This window comes from Leptodactylus fuscus, chromosome 5 (assembly GCF_031893055.1).
Source record: "Leptodactylus fuscus isolate aLepFus1 chromosome 5, aLepFus1.hap2, whole genome shotgun sequence".
In the NCBI taxonomy this organism is placed as follows: domain Eukaryota; kingdom Metazoa; phylum Chordata; class Amphibia; order Anura; family Leptodactylidae; genus Leptodactylus; species Leptodactylus fuscus.
Genome location: NC_134269.1, coordinates 49,965,306 through 49,983,025, shown reverse-complemented (window position 1 = coordinate 49,983,025; position 17,720 = coordinate 49,965,306). Strand labels below are relative to the sequence as shown.

The 17,720-nt window shown below is 42.6% G+C and overlaps 1 protein-coding gene across 2 annotated transcripts in view; it reads left to right on the top strand.

Moving 5' to 3' along the window:
• Positions 1-8,710: 8,710 nt before the first annotated feature.
• GLCE (glucuronic acid epimerase) overlaps positions 8,711-17,720 on the top strand; it is a 52,720-nt gene continuing 43,710 nt past the window's right edge. For both annotated transcript variants that reach the window (XM_075273095.1, XM_075273094.1), the window contains exon 1: positions 8,711-8,869. The gene's annotated coding sequence lies outside the window, so the exon portion shown is untranslated. The remainder of the gene's footprint in view (positions 8,870-17,720) is intronic.

Below are 17,720 nucleotides of genomic sequence, written 5' to 3'. Positions count from 1 at the left end.
AATTGTGGGTGCACATAACCCCCATATATTCTTTGAATTCCCAGTCAGACAATGGCACTGTATACCAGTAGTAAAAATTGTGGGTGCACATAACCCCCATATATTCCTTGAATTCCCAGTCAGACAATGGAACTGTATAGCAGTAGCAAAAATTGTGGGTGCACGTCACCCCAATATATTCTTTGAATTCCCAGTTAGACAATGGCACTGTATACCAGTAGTAAAAATTGTGGGTGCACATAACCCCCATATATTCTTTGAATTCCCAGTCAGACAATGGCACTGTATACCAGTATTAAAAATTGTGGGTGCACATAACCCCCATATATTCTTTGAATTCCCAGTCAGACAATGGCACTGTATACCAGTATTAAAAATTGTGGGTGCACGTAACCCCCATATATTCTTTGAATTCCCAGTCAGACAATGGCACTGTATAGCAGTATTAAAAATTGTGGGTGCACGTAACCCCCATATATTCTTTGAATTCCCAGTCAGACAATGGCACTGTATACCAGTATTAAAAATTGTGGGTGCACATAACCCCCATATATTCTTTGAATTCCCAGTCAGACAATGGCACTGTATACCAGTAGTAAAAATTGTGGGTGCACATAACCCCCATATATTCTTTGAATTCCCAGTCAGACAATGGAACTGTATAGCAGTAGCAAAAATTGTGGGTGCACGTCACCCCAATATATTCTTTGAATTCCCAGTTAGACAATGGCACTGTATACCAGTAGTAAAAATTGTGGGTGCACATAACCCCCATATATTCTTTGAATTCCCAGTCAGACAATGGCACTGTATACCAGTATTAAAAATTGTGGGTGCACATAACCCCCATATATTCTTTGAATTCCCAGTCAGACAATGGCACTGTATACCAGTATTAAAAATTGTGGGTGCACGTAACCCCCATATATTCTTTGAATTCCCAGTCAGACAATGGCACTGTATAGCAGTATTAAAAATTGTGGGTGCACGTAACCCCCATATATTCTTTGAATTCCCAGTCAGACAATGGCACTGTATACCAGTATTAAAAATTGTGGGTGCACATAACCCCCATATATTCTTTGAATTCCCAGTCAGACAATGGCACTGTATACCAGTAGTAAAAATTGTGGGTGCACATAACCCCCATATATTCCTTGAATTCCCAGTCAGACAATGGAACTGTATAGCAGTAGCAAAAATTGTGGGTGCACGTCACCCCAATATATTCTTTGAATTCCCAGTTAGACAATGGCACTGTATACCAGTAGTAAAAATTGTGGGTGCACATAACCCCCATATATTCTTTGAATTCCCAGTCAGACAATGGCACTGTATACCAGTATTAAAAATTGTGGGTGCACATAACCCCCATATATTCTTTGAATTCCCAGTCAGACAATGGCACTGTATACCAGTATTAAAAATTGTGGGTGCACGTAACCCCCATATATTCTTTGAATTCCCAGTCAGACAATGGCACTGTATAGCAGTATTAAAAATTGTGGGTGCACGTAACCCCCATATATTCTTTGAATTCCCAGTCAGACAATGGCACTGTATACCAGTATTAAAAATTGTGGGTGCACATAACCCCCATATATTCTTTGAATTCCCAGTCAGACAATGGCACTGTATACCAGTAGTAAAAATTGTGGGTGCACATAACCCCCATATATTCTTTGAATTCCCAGTCAGACAATGGAACTGTATAGCAGTAGCAAAAATTGTGGGTGCACGTCACCCCAATATATTCTTTGAATTCCCAGTTAGACAATGGCACTGTATACCAGTAGTAAAAATTGTGGGTGCACATAACCCCCATATATTCTTTGAATTCCCAGTCAGACAATGGCACTGTATACCAGTATTAAAAATTGTGGGTGCACATAACCCCCATATATTCTTTGAATTCCCAGTCAGACAATGGCACTGTATACCAGTATTAAAAATTGTGGGTGCACGTAACCCCCATATATTCTTTGAATTCCCAGTCAGACAATGGCACTGTATAGCAGTATTAAAAATTGTGGGTGCACGTAACCCCCATATATTCTTTGAATTCCCAGTCAGACAATGGCACTGTATACCAGTATTAAAAATTGTGGGTGCACATAACCCCCATATATTCTTTGAATTCCCAGTCAGACAATGGCACTGTATACCAGTAGTAAAAATTGTGGGTGCACATAACCCCCATATATTCTTTGAATTCCCAGTCAGACAATGGAACTGTATAGCAGTAGCAAAAATTGTGGGTGCACGTCACCCCAATATATTCTTTGAATTCCCAGTTAGACAATGGCACTGTATACCAGTAGTAAAAATTGTGGGTGCACATAACCCCCATATATTCTTTGAATTCCCAGTCAGACAATGGCACTGTATACCAGTATTAAAAATTGTGGGTGCACATAACCCCCATATATTCTTTGAATTCCCAGTCAGACAATGGCACTGTATACCAGTATTAAAAATTGTGGGTGCACATAACCCCCATATATTCTTTGAATTCCCAGTGAGACAATGGAACTGTATAGCAGTAGCAAAAATTGTGGGTGCACGTCACCCCAATATATTCTTTGAATTCCCAGTTAGACAATGGCACTGTATACCAGTAGTAAAAATTGTGGGTGCACATAACCCCCATATATTCTTTGAATTCCCAGTCAGACAATGGCACTGTATACCAGTATTAAAAATTGTGGGTGCACATAACCCCCATATATTCTTTGAATTCCCAGTCAGACAATGGCACTGTATACCAGTATTAAAAATTGTGGGTGCACGTAACCCCCATATATTCTTTGAATTCCCAGTCAGACAATGGCACTGTATACCAGTATTAAAAATTGTGGGTGCACATAACCCCCATATATTCTTTGAATTCCCAGTCAGACAATGGCACTGTATACCAGTATTAAAAATTGTGGGTGCACGTAACCCCCATATATTCTTTGAATTCCCAGTCAGACAATGGCACTATATACCAGTATTAAAAATTGTGGGTGCACATAACCCCCATATATTCTTTGAATTCCCAGTCAGACAATGGCACTGTATACCAGTATTAAAAATTGTGGGTGCACATAACCCCCATATATTCTTTGAATTCCCAGTGAGACAATGGAACTGTATAGCAGTAGCAAAAATTGTGGGTGCACGTCACCCCAATATATTCTTTGAATTCCCAGTTAGACAATGGCACTGTATACCAGTAGTAAAAATTGTGGGTGCACATAACCCCCATATATTCTTTGAATTCCCAGTCAGACAATGGCACTGTATACCAGTATTAAAAATTGTGGGTGCACATAACCCCCATATATTCTTTGAATTCCCAGTCAGACAATGGCACTGTATACCAGTATTAAAAATTGTGGGTGCACATAACCCCCATATATTCTTTGAATTCCCAGTGAGACAATGGAACTGTATAGCAGTAGCAAAAATTGTGGGTGCACGTCACCCCAATATATTCTTTGAATTCCCAGTTAGACAATGGCACTGTATACCAGTAGTAAAAATTGTGGGTGCACATAACCCCCATATATTCTTTGAATTCCCAGTCAGACAATGGCACTGTATACCAGTATTAAAAATTGTGGGTGCACATAACCCCCATATATTCTTTGAATTCCCAGTCAGACAATGGCACTGTATACCAGTATTAAAAATTGTGGGTGCACGTAACCCCCATATATTCTTTGAATTCCCAGTCAGACAATGGCACTGTATACCAGTATTAAAAATTGTGGGTGCACATAACCCCCATATATTCTTTGAATTCCCAGTCAGACAATGGCACTGTATACCAGTATTAAAAATTGTGGGTGCACGTAACCCCCATATATTCTTTGAATTCCCAGTCAGACAATGGCACTATATACCAGTATTAAAAATTGTGGGTGCACATAACCCCCATATATTCTTTGAATTCCCAGTCAGACAATGGCACTGTATACCAGTATTAAAAATTGTGGGTGCACATAACCCCCATATATTCTTTGAATTCCCAGTGAGACAATGGAACTGTATAGCAGTAGCAAAAATTGTGGGTGCACGTCACCCCAATATATTCTTTGAATTCCCAGTTAGACAATGGCACTGTATACCAGTAGTAAAAATTGTGGGTGCACATAACCCCCATATATTCTTTGAATTCCCAGTCAGACAATGGCACTGTATACCAGTATTAAAAATTGTGGGTGCACATAACCCCCATATATTCTTTGAATTCCCAGTCAGACAATGGCACTGTATACCAGTATTAAAAATTGTGGGTGCACATAACCCCCATATATTCTTTGAATTCCCAGTGAGACAATGGAACTGTATAGCAGTAGCAAAAATTGTGGGTGCACGTCACCCCAATATATTCTTTGAATTCCCAGTTAGACAATGGCACTGTATACCAGTAGTAAAAATTGTGGGTGCACATAACCCCCATATATTCTTTGAATTCCCAGTCAGACAATGGCACTGTATACCAGTATTAAAAATTGTGGGTGCACATAACCCCCATATATTCTTTGAATTCCCAGTCAGACAATGGCACTGTATACCAGTATTAAAAATTGTGGGTGCACATAACCCCCATATATTCTTTGAATTCCCAGTCAGACAATGGCACTGTATACCAGTATTAAAAATTGTGGGTGCACGTAACCCCCATATATTCTTTGAATTCCCAGTCAGACAATGGCACTGTATAGCAGTATTAAAAATTGTGGGTGCACGTAACCCCCATATATTCTTTGAATTCCCAGTCAGACAATGGCACTGTATACCAGTATTAAAAATTGTGGGTGCACATAACCCCCATATATTCTTTGAATTCCCAGTGAGACAATGGAACTGTATAGCAGTAGCAAAAATTGTGGGTGCACGTCACCCCAATATATTCTTTGAATTCCCAGTTAGACAATGGCACTGTATACCAGTAGTAAAAATTGTGGGTGCACATAACCCCCATATATTCTTTGAATTCCCAGTCAGACAATGGCACTGTATACCAGTATTAAAAATTGTGGGTGCACATAACCCCCATATATTCTTTGAATTCCCAGTCAGACAATGGCACTGTATACAAGTATTAAAAATTGTGGGTGCACATAACCCCCATATATTCTTTGAATTCCCAGTCAGACAATGGCACTGTATACCAGTATTAAAAATTGTGGGTGCACGTAACCCCCATATATTCTTTGAATTCCCAGTCAGACAATGGCACTGTATAGCAGTATTAAAAATTGTGGGTGCACGTAACCCCCATATATTCTTTGAATTCCCAGTCAGACAATGGCACTGTATACCAGTATTAAAAATTGTGGGTGCACATAACCCCCATATATTCTTTGAATTCCCAGTCAGACAATGGCACTGTATACCAGTATTAAAAATTGTGGGTGCACATAACCCCCATATATTCTTTGAATTCCCAGTCAGACAATGGCACTGTATACCAGTATTAAAAATTGTGGGTGCACATAACCCCCATATATTCTTTGAATTCCCAGTGAGACAATGGAACTGTATAGCAGTAGCAAAAATTGTGGGTGCACGTCACCCCAATATATTCTTTGAATTCCCAGTCAGACAATGGCACTGTATACCAGTAGTAAAAATTGTGGGTGCACATAACCCCCATATATTCTTTGAATTCCCAGTCAGACAATGGCACTGTATAGCAGTATTAAAAATTGTGGGTGCACGTAACCCCCATATATTCTTTGAATTCCCAGTCAGACAATGGCACTATATACCAGTATTAAAAATTGTGGGTGCACATAACCCCCATATATTCTTTGAATTCCCAGTCAGACAATGGCACTGTATAGCAGTATTAAAAATTGTGGGTGCACATAACCCCCATATATTCTTTGAATTCCCAGTGAGACAATGGCACTGTATACCAGTAGCAAAAATTGTGGGTGTATATAGCCCCAATTCTATTGCTAGGGGACTTGCAGGGTATTTCTGAGGTGAAGGTGGGGGGGCACACCGTTGGAACGGGGATTTGGGGTGTATATATGGGGTATACGGGAATACACTGTCAGTGTGTTCCATTCAGGATCCTGGGAAAGCTGGGTTGCGGCGATTGAGCCCGTCAGTGCCACGTTACACTGACAAGCTTCTCCCTGGAATTGAAGTTATATGTAAGCCCAATATATTCTTTGAATTCCCAGTGAGACAATGGCACTATATGGCAGTAGCAAAAATAGTGGGTGTATATAGCCCCAATTCTATTGCTAGGGGACTTGCAGGGTATTTCTGGGGTGAAGGTGGGGGGGCACACCGTTGGAACGGGTATCGGGGGTATATATCGGGTATACGGGAATACACTGACAGTGTATTCCATTCAGGATCCTGGGAAAGCTGGGTTGCGGCGATTGAGCCCGTCAGTGCCACGTTACACTGACAAGCTTCTCCCTGGAATTTAGCTCTTATAAGAGCTGTTGGTTGTCTTCTCCTTCCTATCCTAGCCTGTCCCTGCCTACCCAGAATCTAACCCCTAGCTAACTGGACGGAAACCTCCGTCCTCGGTGAATTGCAAGCTCAGAATGACGCGAAGCTGGGCGGCGCTGTTCTTTTAAATTAGAGGTCACATGTTTTCGGCAGCCAATGGGTTTTGCCTACTTTTTTCAACGTCACCGGTGTCGTAGTTCCTGTCCCACCTACCCTGCGCTGTTATTGGAGCAAAAAAGGCGCCAGGGAAGGTGGGAGGGGAATCGAGTAATGGCGCACTTTACCACGCGGTGTTCGATTCGATTCGAACATGCCGAACAGCCTAATATCCGATCGAACATGAGTTCGATAGAACACTGTTCGCTCATCTCTAGTCAGTATACAATCAGTATGTGTATCAGTCCGTTTTGAAGTGTCAAACTGAATTCAAACAGACGGATGGCATACTGATGTGTGAACATACCCCTAAGGAACAATAGGGCTGATGCAAGATATTGAACTATCAGCTGTGAGCATGAGATCTTACTACCTACCAAAGGAACTACCACATGTTATCATGATAGCTGCATATGTCCCCCACCTCTGCAAAAAAAAGCTGATTCTGCCTGTTATGTCTGCATGCTGTGCCCCCCTCCTCATATCCTCCAACCACGGTCGGGCTGTATTATTAATATCACTTCGCACAGAGAACTAAATGATCCTGCAGTGTGTCTGTGTTTCTTTCTTTTTATGATTCTTAGTATTTCTCTATCTGCCATGCGCTTGTATGTGTTTTCTCTCTTGCTATATACTACAGTACCATCTATGAAACTGTATCACTGAAATTTCCCCATTACGGTACTATTAAAGGGGCTCTATCAGCAAAATCATGCTGATAGAGCTCCACATATGCGTGAATAGCCGATAAAAAGGCTATTCAGTCACCGTAAAAGTTATATTAAACTACCCCCCCCCGGTCGTGCACGCTGGGCGGGCATTCAGGGTGTGTCTTCATCTTCTTCCACGCCTCTTCTTCCTCCGATGTCCTCCGGTCCCGTCCTCCTCTGGCGCTCGCGAGCGGACACTGATATAAAAAAAATGGCCTGGGCGCCTGCGCAGTAGCAGCCGCATGCTACTGCGCATGCGCCCAGGCCATTTTTTTTATATCAGTGTCCGCTTGCGAGCGCCGGAGGAAGACAGGACCGGAGGAAGAAGAGGCGTGGAAGAAGATGAAGACACTCCCTGAATGCCCGCCCAGCGTGCATGATCCGTAAGTAGATATTCTTTTTTAGAGTTTTATTTTAAAACAGGGGGGGGGGTGTAGTTTAATATAACATTTACAGTGCCTGAATAGCCTTTTTAAAGGCTATTCACGCATATGTGGGGCTCTATCAGCATGATTTTACTGATAGAGCCCCTTTAAAGGATTATCTTATCTGAGCACCATCCCTGGCATACCTACAGAAATTAATGCAGAAGTGCCCACAACGTCCCAACCACTCTAGTTAGAACGGGTGACAGAACTCCCCTGTTCCCCAGATCAGTGGTGTCCTATTGGTCAAACCTCAACTGATCTACAAGTTACAGATAGGGGATAACTTATTAAGGCTGGATTTGTATCTGTGTCCGTTCTTTCTTTGCAACTCTCAGTTACAAAACAGTAGACACCTGGCGTACCCCATTTAGGCAATAGGGTGTGCCAGACTCCAGGTGTAACCCAATGGACACCAATGATAGAGATCCCGGCACTGTTGTGAACCTGGCGCCTGATGGCACTCCTCCTAAAAAGGAATATGTCACTAAAATTATTTTTAAATGTTCCCCCTCCTTCATCCCACAGAATTCTCAGTATAACTAAAGACACACTGTGAGGTTTTGATGATGCAGATTTTGAGGCCAAATCCAGGAGGTCCTCGTGTCCTTTACAGGTTCTCACCCTTTATGGACACTCCTGCACCAATAAAACCTGACCGTGTGTCCTAACCCTAAAACTCTGCCAACAAATACATGTTCTAATTTCCCGCGCCTTTTATTCGCCAGCGAGTCTTTACAGAACAGCTGACAGAGTCAATGACGTAAATCCCCGCCCATATTTGCGAGTCAAGCCTCGTTCTGGTTTCGTCTGGAATATCTGGGCGGGGACTAGTAGCGTCTACCTTCCAAAGAAGGTGTCATTATCGCCTTCTGATTTGCTGCTGAAGGAGGTGAGAAACCCACGTGAATGACGGTTCTTCTCTCTGATTGGCTGGGAACGGTGCACGGCTTTGCTTCCCATTGGCTGAGCGTCTCACTGTGGCAGGGAGGTGATCCTGTGATTGGGTTATTATTTTCCCCCAAAGATCAGTACGACTCGATCTAGGAGCTGAGGCCCGGGAGACAGAAGCGGATCCGGCGTAGTGAGCTGACCGGTCCCGGAACGGAGGTTTGTGGTTACCAGAGTGGACTGTTATACGTAGCAATCGCTGATCGTATAAGCGTTTAGATCGTATCGATGATATCGGTGTGAATGAATTGTAGTGGTCGTGTATGTTCAGTGCTGTATAGGTAGAAGCTGTGCCCAGTCTCTGTGTAGTAGATGCTCTTGTGTCCATCCTCTCCCTAGTGACCATTGGAGCAGGTCATTGCACTTTGTGGTCATGGCAGGAGACTTTGGGCAGATCAATGGGATAGATGTTGAGGTTTGCCAAATCAAAGCAAAAAAAACTGATAAGCAGCTTCCTCTTTGTATCTGTGGGCAGGAGGGCAAGGGTCATAGGTCATTGTGGTCAGGGGCTATAAATGATAAGATGCTGTGATCTGTTATGTAGGTGATGTGAACCCGGCGACCTGGTGAATCAGGAATGTTCTGGTCAGTATACTGCAGGAAAGTGGAAAAAATTGCAAAAAATCTGAGATTGTGATTTTAACTCTAAATACGTGAGGTCAAGGATTGTGTCGTGCAGGTTAAAGACAGACCCTCACCTCTTCTGACTTCTATCATATACTAAATGATTCGGGTGCATCGTTTCTTATAATTATGTTGTGCGGTTTCTCTGTTACTCCTAGAAATTCTGATCAATTTGACAACTTGGTAGTACGGTTTTCTTGTCAAAGGGGTGTGTCTACATACAGCATTGACTGACAGCGCAAGCCTGTGTTCACATATGCAGTGTGTGTCCGAAATCACCAGACGAAAAAGTCCTCAGAGTTTAAAAGATCGGACACTTGACTGTCCTGGGATCCATCTTGCTCCTTACTTATGAACCTAGAGTCAGTCTGTACAGAAACACGTGTCAAGTTATTCATGAATGTCCAAGAAGAGTAGCTGCAGAATTCGTATGGGGAATACAATTGCTACGGACAGGTCAGGAAACGTCACGTTAAATGCATACCTATATATTTACCTACGCTGCATGCTATATCGGATTGGCACAGGATAGACCTTGGTGGTATGTTCTAGTACAGGGGTAGGGAACCTTTGGCTCTCCAGCTGCTGTGAAACTACAACTCCCAGCATGCTCCATTCACTTCCATGGGAGTTCCCAGAACAGCAGAGCCAGTATGCATGCTGGGAGTTGTAGTTTTGCAACAGCTGGAGAGCCGTACGTTCCCTACCCCTGTTCTAGTACATAGTGGGGGGTCCAACAGCTGTGATCCCCAATCACTAAACTGGCTGCAGCCCCTGGAAAGTGCAGTGCCAGCTCTTCTCTTGTTGACTGCCCAATTTATTCACTATAGGTGCACAATCTGACATTGACTATAACGCGGCCGCATTTTTAATGAGCATTAGGGATTGTATCAGTTGGACAGCTGTCAATTGGGTATTAATATGCCACCCATGCAAAACCCAGCGTATCATTCCAGCCTGCATCCTGTCTTTATCAATATGAAAATGAGCTCTCTGGAGCAATGAAGACATTAAACGGTAATGCCCTTGTTATAAAGAGCTCATTTGAATATTGCCAGAAATGGTAATCTCTCGGCAAAGTAGGTGGTAGCAATTCGCAAGGAGAAACCCTTTTTGATTCAGGTGACCTTAACCTATCAGCAAGGTTGGGTTGTTATACTGAGTTTTTGTTACACACTCCCTTTAAGGATCTGTTAACACATTGTAGTCATATCACAGCTTTTGAGCTGCAAATTGCTCCAGAAATTGTGATGTGACGTGAATACGCCATCAGATTTTCTTGTTTCTGTTAATACGATGGTTCTAATATTCATACTTTTGGATGGAAATTGCTTCTTTGAGCAGTTTATGATATTGTTTCAGCTGGAAACGGCCAGAAATCAGAATTGTGCTGCAGGCTGCGGCTTCTCCTTTATTTCTGATGCAATTCCTGCTTGTCGGGACATGCTGTTACAATGGTATTGGATTGTAAAATTAATCATGGCTGGGCGTGTATTCACAAGAAGTGGTCAGAAATAACCTTAGGAACTGAAAAGTAAATGGATTAAAGTAAGCAGGAAGTTGTGAGGCTATGGAAAGACATTGCTGTTTACAACTTTAAGGAAATGTTCCCACGGGACTGAAATCCATGTAGGAAATCTGCAGCATTTTACAGTAGCAGCAAAGCGGATCTGATTTTAAGAACTCTCAAGCCGGCTTCATACAAGGTATTCAGTCTGTGAAATATGGACCAGGTAGCAGTTTCCTAAAATTATGTGCAAATACATCCACAGCAGTGGTTAATACTAACTGTTCCCTTGTGCACCCTTTGCTTTGCTTTATTTTACTTGCTGCTCCTCGTATCACTGTTATTTACATGCAGTGACTCTGTATTATTCATTTGCCTGCTCTCATTCTCTGTACCCCTCCCTTCTCTACTCTTCCCTGTGTGCAACTTATTCCCCTGCTGCAGGATCTGTTTTGTGTCTCATTTCTTCAATCTGTGCAGCATCATTCTCTTCCCTATATCTGATCAGGCAATAAATCACTCCCATGAGTGGGTTTTTAAGGGGCAAGGAGGTCTTGTGCTTTTGTGATATTTCGTTTGCCGACTGAACTGCTCACAAGGAGGGTTAGTGAGCTTGTAAACAGAATGTCACAGCTGTGGTTAATGACCTGAACCGAAATTAAATGGGGATGAATTTATGCAGGATATGATAGGAATTGTTTTGTGTTGATGCATCCTGTTATTTGACCCATGTTTTTTGAAAACTAGATAACCCCTTTAATTCCGACTCTGTATTTCCTGGACTACACAGGACTACTGCCTCATACTGTAATCAGATTTTCATTACAGGGCAGTGGTCCCATGGGGAGTAAGGAATGCTAGCATTGTAGACGACTGTGGTGCTTGTTAACACATTGTAGTCATATCACAGCAGTTTAGCTGCAGATTTGCAAATTCCTAAACTGGTGCCAACCTAAGTTTTCTTTTGGGTTTAGCTCTCTGTCTAGCACTTGCTTCTGACAGTAGTCTGTCAGGCTCTTACGCTGGGTTCACACCAGCATCCGGTCTCTGTTCACACCAGCGTCCGTTCTCCGTTCTCAGGTCTCCGTCTTCTGCAGACAGAAGACGGAAACCTGTCGGTGTCCGGCCGTGAGCGCCGGTGAGCGTTTTATGCTTTCCGTGGCGAAACTGTTTTTTTTAAACCAGATACAAAGTCCTGCATGTCCGACTTTGTCTCCGGTTTAAAAAAAAAACGGTTTCGCCACGGAGATCACAAAACGCTCACCGGCGCTCACGGCCGGACAATTTTCAAACCCATTCATTTGAATAGGTTTGAAAAATGCCTGCAGGAAACTGAAACCTGTATAACGGAAACTGGGCGCAGATGTAAACGAGCCCTTACCTTGAACTAGGGCGCTCTTAACTTTCTGAGGCTGAGGCCTGGTTCACATCTGCATTCGATATTGGGTTAGGGGAGGCCACTTGGGGACAACCCCCCCCCTTCCTGAACGGAATACTGAACGCATTGACAAGCAGTGAGCCTATGAAAGCACACGGACCTCATAGACTATAATGGGGTCTGTGTGTTTTCTGCTTGGTGTCCGCACGGAACAAGTGGAGAGAAAAGTACTTCATGAACTATTTTCCTCTCTGCATGACTCGTGCAGACACCACGCCGAAAACACACAGACTCCATTGTAGTCTATGGGGTCCGTGTCCTTTCATAGGCTCGCTGCTTCAGTATGCATTCGGTATTCCGTTCAGGAGATCCCCACACGGACTCTCCTAATGGAATACTGAACACAGATGTGAACCAGGCCTAAGAAATGTGCCCAGTCTTTGGTCAGCAGAAAGGCGCTTTATGATATTGGTGATTGGGGCCCCTGCAGTATGATTGAGAAGATGGCGCCCCATGAAGCATTCTGGTTGTCCTGACTCCTCACCTAGTCTTCATCTCACCAACCCACTGTGTCTACAGAATATAATAATAAACTGGGTGGTTTCTTAATTTATCTACCCCATATATTATACTAATGTGTACGCTTTGCCGTATTTTTTTGTTGTTGTTGCGTACCTTGAGGTGGTTTTCCACAGAGACTGAAATCTCAAGTGTTTACATGAGTTTTCACACTGTGCCTCTCTTTTGCACCATTATGCTTGAAAAGCTGCGGGTTGTTTGCACCAGAAAAAGTGCAGGAATTATTTATTTATTTTAGAAATTTTGCAGTTTTGGCATTAATTTAACCCAACAATTCTTGGTGAAAATCTGCAACATATAAGTGATATGCTACAAAAAAAAAAAAAAAAAAAAAAATCTGCACTACATTATAATATACGTCTGGATTCTGGACATCTTTTTGGAAATAGTGTAGAAAACCTCACCCACTTTGCTACTACTATATAATGCTGAGGATTTTCTGCACAGAAATGAGGCCTAGCAGGTTTTTTTTATTTGTACCTTGAAGAAATGTTCTGTAATAAAGTTACTTATTTCAGTACTTGAATGTTTTGTGCCTCCAAATATTTTTCTTTAGCTAAGCCGGAAATTTGAGCAACGCTTGGCTGTTTTTGGAAATGATTTATTATATATTTTTGCTTCTGAGAACTAAATAACACCTTTGAGTACAGAGAGGTTCTGTCATCTTCACTTCCACTCGATCAAACCCGCCATCGTGTGGTGCCAGTGACCTCACATGTTAAATAACACATTTGGCTGGAGCTGCTCCGCTTACCAAGTATGTTTTTGGGCAGAAGAAGTGGAAATCGTGTACCCAGTAGTCAAAGGGTTACTGAATGTTAGTAAAACTCTACTAGTATTATTATTATGCTTACTTATATAGCGCCATCATATTCCGCAGCGCTTTACAGACATTGCCAGTCACTGTCCCATACAGGGCCCACAATCTACATTCCCTATCAGTATGTCTTTGGTGTGTGGGAGGAAACCGGAGTACCTGGAGGAAACCCACGCAAACACTGGGAGAACATACAAACTCCTTGCAGATGTTGCCCTTGGCAGGATTTGAACCCAGGACTCCAGGGCTGCAGTGCTAACCACTGAGTATTAAACTATAATCCTAAAAGGAAGAACATCTTATATATCCGAAGTACAGCTATATAGGTATAACCCTATGGCAGCCATTGTAGGTTCCGGGCTTGTCACCAGGTTTTCTGTGACTCTCGCCAGGCAAAGCTTTCTAGTTAGGCTAGGCTCATGTCTGCGTAGTAGTTACCAGCAGACCCCATAAAGTATAATGTCTGCTGTTTTTATACTAAAACTAGCGGAGAAAAAAGTCCTCAGTACAGGACTTTTCTCTTTGTTGACTTCTGGCAGTTTCCTCTGGCGCAGATGTGAATTTAGTCTTATACAGTTGTCAGAGTGCCTTCAGTGATTCATTCACTTCTATTGGGGGTTTTGTCCCGTTTCATATTGTGGAGCAGGATAGAACCTGCTCTATAATTATCGGATTGGCGTCTACTCGTACAACGCACCCGGTCGTGTGTATATGCTCTAGTTATAGCATGTACATGGAAATACGTCTGAAGAATAGTTTAGTAAAAGATGGGCCAAACTTGTGCCAGGAGCTTCCATTTAGGCATACATTTGACAACTAAACATCTGGAACCGTGTCTTGACAGTGTTGCATTAGCCTATGCTTTCAGTGCACAGTTTGGCATTTTGTATATCTTTCCAGCACAATGATTTGCAATGCAGAGGCCTTGTATAGCATCACATACATACCTTTGTGGCCAATGAACAGTTAATAATTTTTGTATGGATATACAAAGCCACCTGCAAATGCACAGTGCGAGGACCCATTATGCCAGAGTTGCCCACACGTACACTCTGTAATTGCTATCTTAGCGCTCTGTAGGCAAATCTAACAAACAGGCTCCGCCCCCTGTGCCTCTGCAGGTTGATTTGCATATCTATAAAAAGGTGATTATATCAACATTGCTTCATCAATGAGTCTGTGGCCACAAAGGTGTGATTCTGCATCTACTAAAGCAGGGGTGCTCACACTTGTATGGGGGTTGAGTTACTTATAAATTGACCAAGTCAAAATGATCTACTGTGTGCGCGGGGCCTGGGTCTATTGTGTGGGCGGGCCCTACAAGTCTAACAAAACTGGGTGAGGCTTAACAAGTCTAAGGGGCGGGGCATGCTCTGATGCAGATGTTCTGATTGGCTCAGAACTCACATGACACTGCCCGGGCATCCAGCACAGAAACGACACCACTGCCAGTAATGCTGGTGCCCGCAGAACAGATCCCCAAACTGGAAGGCTCCTGCCCGCGGCCGCCTGGAGAGCGGGGAGCGCGTCATCCCCTGGAGCTGCTGCTGCTTCTGTCCCGTGTGTCCCGAGACACACAGGATAGAAGCAGCAGCTCCGGGGCATGACACGCTCTCCAGTCTGACAAGGAAACTAGGTGGGGTTGCGGCCCAGGCCCCGCCCACACAGCAGATTGCACTTGCAATGAACGCTTCTGGCTGCGTCACGGGATCGACCCATACTTCCTTCACGATCGAACGGTAGATCGCGATCTACGTATTGGGCACCCCTGTACTAAAGGCACCTACACAGTTATGAATTTGGGAGGCAAATCTGCCCTCCATTGATTTCAAACGGAAGCAGTAGCCCTTCAAATTCCTGAAGCAGAAATTTTCTGCTTGACAAATTCAGCGTCAAATTCCTACATGTGAACACCCCCTTACTTCTGCACCCCGTATAGTTCTGCCCCTGAGAGAAAGCAAGAGAACATGCAAACTCCATGCAGATATTTCCCTTGGTTGGATTTGACCTCAAGACCCTAGTAATTTCCTAACCATTTTTTTTAAACCGCAAATATCTTGTATATAGTAATTTAAAGGGGTTCTTCAAGAAAACTCTTAAATGGGGTGTCCAAATTTTTCGTTTTTTTTTTTTAATTAAAAGTTAATAATTTGGGCTGAGTATAGGGGAAATATTATATTTGCAAAAATGTTTAACTTTTAATTATCTACAAACTTAAAAAATGGGCCATGTTACATATCACTGCAAAGCTTAGGCACTTGGCCCCTAAACTGAAAAATGTAAGGGTCAAAACAAGTGTTTTAGTTGCCAAGCTGTATAGTATTTGTTAAAAAAACAAAACAAAAAAAAACCTCTTGCTAGGCTCTGTTCCCTATAGAGCTTACAGCAGCAGGTCGGCACTGAGCCGCAAACATCACTAGCAGTAGCCCGAATGATGGAGGAAGCATCTGAAATCTTCCACTTTCACCATTGTTTTCAACGTCGCTTCAGCTTTAAGCCACAGGTCAACACATGCAACAATCTTCACATGGCCGTTTATGGTGGGTCTGTCTGCTTTTTTTTTTTTTTTATATATATATATATATATATATATATATATATATATATATATATTTATATTTATAAAAGAGGCAGCAAGGTGGTGGGGCTCATCACAACTGGCACCAAGGAAATCACATAGTTGCCATCTGGACTCCTGCTACATCCTCTTTGTGTTTATTCCATATTATGTAGCGGACATATTGTGGTATTACGTTATTGATTTAATAAAGATATAGAGTATTGAAAAAAAAAACCCTGTAGCTACCATGGAATGTTCCCTATTGTTAGCTATGGTAGAACCTTATGACATCACGCAGGATATATAACAAGGTGCTGCACTGACATTCCTTTGAGGGTTACAGTTGATGGTGGAGAGTTACTTGTGTTTGTGAGTAGTGTATGCGCAGTCAGTATGGAAGACATTGAAGAGTTTCCAGACGAAGTATGGCTTTGCAAATATGGTGAGGTCTTATTCTTCTGGCCCACCATGGAGATAATAACGAAGAAGGAGGAGGTTGAAGAGTTGGATGAGGAAGGAAAGGAGATTATAGACCTTGAGAGCATCTATGTAATGATAACACCCGAAAATGACTTGGATGTCAATGAAATATATGAGGACGATACAGACTTGGAGGTGATACAGTTAGAGAATGGAAGCAAAAATATCTCTGAGAGAAAGACCAATCCATTACTGTATCGCGTGAAGGAAGCCTGGCCGAATCAAGACCCCACTGTGCCACAAAGAAGATGGAGGCTTCCCAAATGTCTCAGAGCGTCAACGACAGAAGTGCAAAAGATCAGCATTGAAAATATTTCTGAGACCCAGAATTCACATCAAGTAAAGGAGGCACGGCCACCAATGGATTCAGCATCACACAGAAGAAGGTGGTTCCCAAACCGTTCCAGGAGGAACACCAATAGCCCCGCAGAAGACCCCCAGCCATCGGGATTCTGGAAGGCAATTCTGTGTTGCTGTAATGTGAAGACTTCAGAATGAATACGCCAACACTTCAGTCAGTCTTCACCATGGTTGTGTCATCTGATACTTCACCGGCATCCTGATGTAAAGTCTGCCAGGATGCCGATATCTGATAAAGATTATATTATTTATTTAAAAAAATAAATAATTTCTGTTTTATCTTATATATTTTGTGACTCTTCTATTATAGGCACATCGGCCTGGGTATCAATCTGATGAAAAATCTGGTTTATTCCTATACTCCAATGATATACCAATAGGGTGTTTAGTTTGGGAACCCCACTGGGGACTGTGATAACAGTGGGAGGAATTTATTAATACTGGCGTCATCTGGGGGAGGGAGGAATGGTAGGTGGAAGTGAAATCCTATGCCAATCAGGGACAAAAAAAATAAATAAACCTGAAAAATTTAGGAGCCAAAAAAGTTTTTAGTTGCTAAATTGTATAATGCTCTTCCCAGTGGCCCCCACACACAGTACAATACTTTCCCAGTGGCTCCACCACAGTGTATATATAATATTGTCAGTCAGTGAGAAAAGCAATGACTCTGAGGTGTGAGGTCGACCTCTCTGACGGTGTTGAAAC